A 5771-nucleotide genomic window follows, 5' to 3' on the forward strand; every position below is an offset into this window, starting at 1 on the left:
AAGTCACACTTAAAAATAAAATATTTGAGCTTCTCTCAAATTTCAATAGTCACTCTAGTGAAAGAGTTCAGATGAGCACACATTTTGCAACCTCTATTTTGCATCATTTGGTTTGGATTTGAAGGACAAAATTATCTCCTGATGGAATAGTGAGTGGAGATAAAAGGTTGGAAAAAATTACAAATTTGTCTGTATTACATACTTGGTTGCACAAAAGTTCTGGGAACACAATCTTTTCTTTCTTTTCTTTTCTTTTTAACCACACCAAGATGTATTGAAAGGAAAGCTGCTCTGCTGGGAAATGTTTGAAGTAGATAAATTTGTGCCTAGAAGATGGGAGGTAATTACAAGACAAATGACTCGCGTATCCGGTAGATTCATGGAGGGTTAAACTAAATATTTCAAGCTGTTATTTGGTCTGTTTACTCGTGTTTATATGAGGCTAACAACTTCCACTGCAGCCTTTCAGGCAGTTGTTCCCAGGTGTCTCCTGTTTAGCTGTTGGGTTCATTTGAATTACTTTATGAGGAATATTTAGAATAGAGAGAGACGGGATGATCAAGGGTGACGAGAGCTTCTCACCACCTAGGGAGAATTCCCTGGTTCTACTGATCTTCACTGCAGCTGTGGTGTGAAGTGGGGAGAATAAGACTGCAAAAGTAAATTTCTTTTTTTAATGATTTGTATAGATTGTTACAGCCTTGCTAGAAAATTTAAATGAAGCATTGAGTCACTGAAAGCCATCTTCTTTGATTTTGGATACTAACAGACGGATTTATTTTAACGTTTTTATTGGTACATATTTGTTCATATTTGTGGGGTACATGTAATATTTTATTACATACATAGAATGTGTAAAGATCGAGTCAGGGCACTGAGCAGGTCCATCACCATGAGCATGTATCATTTCTATGTGTTGAGAACATTGCAAGTCCTTACTTCTAGCAATTTTTAAATGTACAATACATTGTTGTTAACTATAGTCACCCTACTCTACTATCACATATTAGTATGTATTCCTTCTGTCTAACTGTATGTTTTTACCCAACTAAATGCTTTAGGTGGGTGCAAAGTTTTTAGTGAGACAATTAAAAACTTTTCTACATTCGGTGTAGATGATATTTGGGCAGGTGATGACTTTGTAGTTATGTATGAGAACGTCTTGATTCTTAGGAGATGCATGTTGAGTGGCATGATGTCTAAAACATATTTTGAAAAGTTCCAGCCAAAAACACGGAGATAAAGGAAATAGGATAAATTGTTAAAATGTTGTTAAATCTAATTGTTTGGTAAGTGTGTGTTCCATGTACTTTTCTTTTAAACTTTTCTGTATTTGCAATTTTTTTTTCTTTTTGAGATGGAGTTTAGCTCTTGTTGCCCAGGCTGGAGTGCAATGGCATGATATCAGTTCACCACAACCTCTGCCTCCTGGGTTCAAGTGATTCTCCTGCCTCAGCCTTCCAAGTAGCTGGGATTACAGGCACGCATCACCAAGCCCAGCTAATTTTTGTATTTTTAGTAGAGACAGGATTTCTTCATGTTGGTCAGGCTGGTCTCAAACCCCCGACCTCAGGTGATCCGCCCACCTCAGCCTCCCAAAGTGTTGCAATTGCAGCCGTGAGCCACTGCTCCTGGCTATAAACTTTTATAATAAAAAGTTGAAAATAGGCCAGGTGTGGTGGCCCATGCCTGTAATACCAGCACTTTGGGAGGCTGAAGCAGGTGGATCACTTGAGGCCAGGTGTTTTTTTGTTGTTACTTGTTTGTTGTGTTTTGTTTTTTGTTTTTTTTTTGTCTGTTTGTTTTGAGACAGAGTCTAGCTCTGTTACCAGGCTGGAGTGCAGTGGCAAGATCCCAGCTCACTGTAACCTCTGCCTCCCTAGTTCAAGAGATTCTCCTACCTCAGCCTCCCGAGTAGCTGGGATCACAGGCATGTGCCACCATGCCCAGCTAATTTTTGTATTTTTAGTAGAGATGGGGTTTCACCATGTTGGCCGGGATGGTCTCAATCTCTTGGCTTCGTGATCCTCCCACCTCAGCCTCCCAAAGTGCTGGGATTACAGGCATGAGTCACCACGCCCGGCTGAGGCCAGGAGTTTGAGACCAGCCTGGGCAACATAGCGAAACCCCATCTCTACTAAAAATACAAAAGATAGCTGGATGTGATAGCACACACCTGTAATCCTAGCTACTCAGGAGACTGAGGCAGGAGGATTGTTTGAGCCCAGGAGGTGAAGGTTGCAGTGACCCATTATTTGACCACTGCACTCCAACCTGGCTGACAAAACGAGACCCTGTCTCAAAAATAAATAAATAAATAAACTTAAGGTTATAGACACACGCTCAAGTCTTTTCTCCCCCCCGCCCCTAAAAAAAAGCAAGACTGAAACCAAACAGAAAAACCCTAGCAAAAATCTTCTCTGGATTCTGTTTCCTTCTTCAACAAATCATTTACCTTTCCTTTTAAAATAATTAAGTCAACTCTTACCAACTTTAAGTCCTTCTCTCCTGTTTGCTCTTCAATCTCCTGCAATATCATTGCTATTTGAAATCAACCTGGGAAAGCTCTCTGATTAACACATCAAATAGCCTTTTCTGACTTTTCCACTTATATCCGTTTTTTAACTCAGTTAACTGACGCAGTCAAGTAAGACATCCTTGGGCTTTTTCCTTCCATAGCATCTCTCATTTTTTTCTGATTCCATTTATTACCCTTCTATTTCAGTTTCCTTTGTTGCTCTGTGTGGTGAGTTGATAATGGCCCTCAGATAAATTCACATCCTAATCCCCAGAACCTGTGAATGTTACTTTCTATGGCAAAAGAAACTTTGCAGATGTGATTAAATTAACACTCTTCAGAGGGGGAGATTATTTTGGACTAACCAGTAGACAAGTTGCAATCACAGTGGCCTTTATAAGAGGGCTGCAGCAGTCATCAGAGTTGGAGTAGGAGAGGGTAATATGACAGCATAGGCAGAAAGTGGAGTAGGTGCTTTGAAGTTGAAGGCGGGGCCTCAAACTGAGGAATACAGGTGTAGCCACTAGAAACTGGAAAGGGCAAAGACATGACTGTCTCTTCAGAACCTCCAGAAGGAACAGGCTTTTTCCATACCTTGACTTTAGCCCGTAATGCTCATTTTGGACTTCTGACCTACAGAACAGTAAGATAATACATATTTATTTATTTATTTATTTATTTATTTTGAGACGGAGTCTTGCTCTATCGCCCAGGCTGGAGTGCAGTGGTGCAATCTCGGCTCACTGCAACCTCTGTCTCCCAGGTTCAAGTGATTCTCCTGCCTCAGCATCCTGAGTAGCTGGGATTACAGGTGTGCACCACCATGCCTGGCTAATGTTTGTAGTTTCAGTACAGATGGGATTTCACCATGTTAGCCAGGTTGGTCTCAAACTCCTGACCTCAGATGATCCACCCATTTTGGCCTCCCAAAATGCTGGGATTACAGGCATGAGCCACCACACCCGGCTGATACTTATTATTTTTAGCCACTTAATCTGTGTAATTTGTAATAGCAGCAGTAGGAAACTAACATACTGTACCTTTATCAGTTCTATCCTAAACCCTTGTTTTACCCCAAAGCTCCACATGGGACCCTCTTTTCTCCTTTCTCTACATTTTCTCGCTTGGAGATTTCACCTTCTCTCAAGGTTTCAACCATGACTAGTGATTCCCAGGGCTATCTTTCACAGTCTACAGACTCACAACTTCACATTACATTCTCCTTTGGTGTCTTGCAAGCGACTCAAACTCATTATCCTATAGGCTATGCAAAGGAGGAGTCACCAGGAAGCTGATGAAGCTTAAGGTCTCTTCACTTGCACAGGTCTCTTTTAAGATTCTGGGAGGGTGCTAGAAATTTGCCTTTGTAATTTTAAAATTATTTTTCTTTTTTTTTTTCTTTTTTGAGACGGAGTCCCACTCTGCCGCCCAGGCTGGAGGGCAGTTGCGCAATCTCGGCTCACTGCAACCTCCTCCTCCTGGGTTCAAGTGATTCTCTTGCCTTAGCCTCCCAAATAGCTGGGATTACAGGCATACACCACTATGCCCAGCTAATTGTTTTGTATTTTTTGTAGAGATGGGATTTTGCCATGTTGCCAGGCTGATCTTGAACTCCTGACCTCAGGTGATCCACCTTCCTTGGCTTCCCAAAGTGTTGGAATTACAGGCATGAGCCATCACACCTGGCCTTAAAATTATTTTTCATAGTAAAATTGCCCATGGTCATAAAGGCAGTAAGGTGCATTTTACTCCGTAATCCCAGAGACAAAACTAGCATTTGGGTATCCTGAAATTCATACCTGACATGCAGTAGGTTGTCAATAAATCCTAGTAGTGTTATCTTCAGATGCTGCATTTTGGTTAACAGCATCACGGTCTTGCTTTACACAAGGTAGTAACCTCACAGTAATTCTTGATACTTCCCATATCCATTTCCTACATCCAAGCCAGAAAGTCCTATTGACTTTACCTTTCTCAATTTCCTTAATTTTGGTGTCACCATATCTTGTCACTTCAATCTTTGACTTTATTCAGGTTTTCATCGTTTCTTGATGTATTCTAATAGTCATCTCTTTTGTTTCTGTGCTCCTCTACTTCATCCAGTGTAATCTGTTTGCTGCTGACAAATAGATCTTCCTAAAGCCAAAATGTAATCAGACCTCAACAGCTTAGTGCTTTGCAATGTGGAATCTATTGTCCAATATAATTGACAATTAAGTCTCTAGAGATTAGCGAACTAAAAAGCATGATACTCATTGATTATTAGTGCTTCTATTCCAGGCATTATGTTTTGCCTAGAATGTACTTTCTCAGTTTAAATTTTATTCCTTCAGATAGACTTCTCCTGGTGTCAGCAACCAAAACAGGCAGCCCCAATTATTGTCATGTCATCTGTGTTATATGCATCATTGCTTATATCTCAATCTCTACTTATCCTGGTTATGGTTTGTTTGTTAGTTTACTTGTTTATAATCTGCATCCCAACTGGAATGTAGCTCTGTGAAGAGAAGGACTTTTTTTTTTTTTTTTTTTTCCTTTTCCAACTCTTACTCACTGATGTATCTCCAGGGCTTAGCACTGCACCTGGTAAAAAAGCAGAAGCTCACTATTTGTTGAGTAAAGCGTTAGGCTGAGATATTAAAAACTAACAAACAAACCAATCCATAACACCATTATTATTACATTTATTTAACAAAAGAAGTAATATTATAATACCAAAAATAGGAAGATCATGATTGCACGGTAAAGAACATTACAAAAATTGAGTCAAATTAACTTTATTAAAAAATTCTGGTCAGGCACAGTGGCTCATGCCTGTGATCCCAGCACTTTGGGAGGGAAAAGCGAGCAGATCATTGGAGCTCAGGAGTTCGAGATCATCCTGGACAACACAGTGAGACCCCATCTCTACTCAAAATACAAAAAAATAGCCAGGCATGGTGGTGCATGCCTGTGGTCCCATTTACTTGGGAGGCTGAGGCAAGAGGATTGCTTGAGCCTGGTGGGTGGAGGTTGCAGTGAGCCGAGATTACATTCCATCCTGGGTGCTGGGTGGCACAGCAAGATCCTGTCTGCAAAAAATAAATAAATAATAAAAAAAAAAATAAATAAGATAAAATAAAATTTCCACATTGTTGTTATTTTTGAGCTTCACCTTTGATGAAAACACTTCCTCATATCTAGCCCCATGGCTGTCATCAAGAAGAGCTTCTGAAAGTCCAGGACCGGCCGGGCGCGGTGGCTCAAGCCTGTA

At 40.5% G+C, this 5771-nt stretch overlaps 1 long non-coding RNA gene across 1 annotated transcript in view; it reads right to left on the bottom strand.

Annotated features, from left to right (window-relative positions):
- Positions 1-3014: 3014 nt before the first annotated feature.
- Positions 3015-5771, bottom strand: part of LOC108530869 (uncharacterized) — a 6351-nt gene continuing 3594 nt past the window's right edge. Inside the window, exons 2-3 of the long non-coding RNA XR_001886005.1 lie at positions 4488-4654; positions 3015-3151 (exon numbers count right to left, since the gene is read on the bottom strand). This is a non-coding gene — a long non-coding RNA (uncharacterized LOC108530869). The remainder of the gene's footprint in view (positions 3152-4487; positions 4655-5771) is intronic.

Source organism: Rhinopithecus bieti, unplaced genomic scaffold (assembly GCF_001698545.2).
Source record: "Rhinopithecus bieti isolate Rb0 unplaced genomic scaffold, ASM169854v2 scaffold_5260, whole genome shotgun sequence".
Classification (NCBI taxonomy): Eukaryota; Metazoa; Chordata; class Mammalia; order Primates; family Cercopithecidae; genus Rhinopithecus; species Rhinopithecus bieti.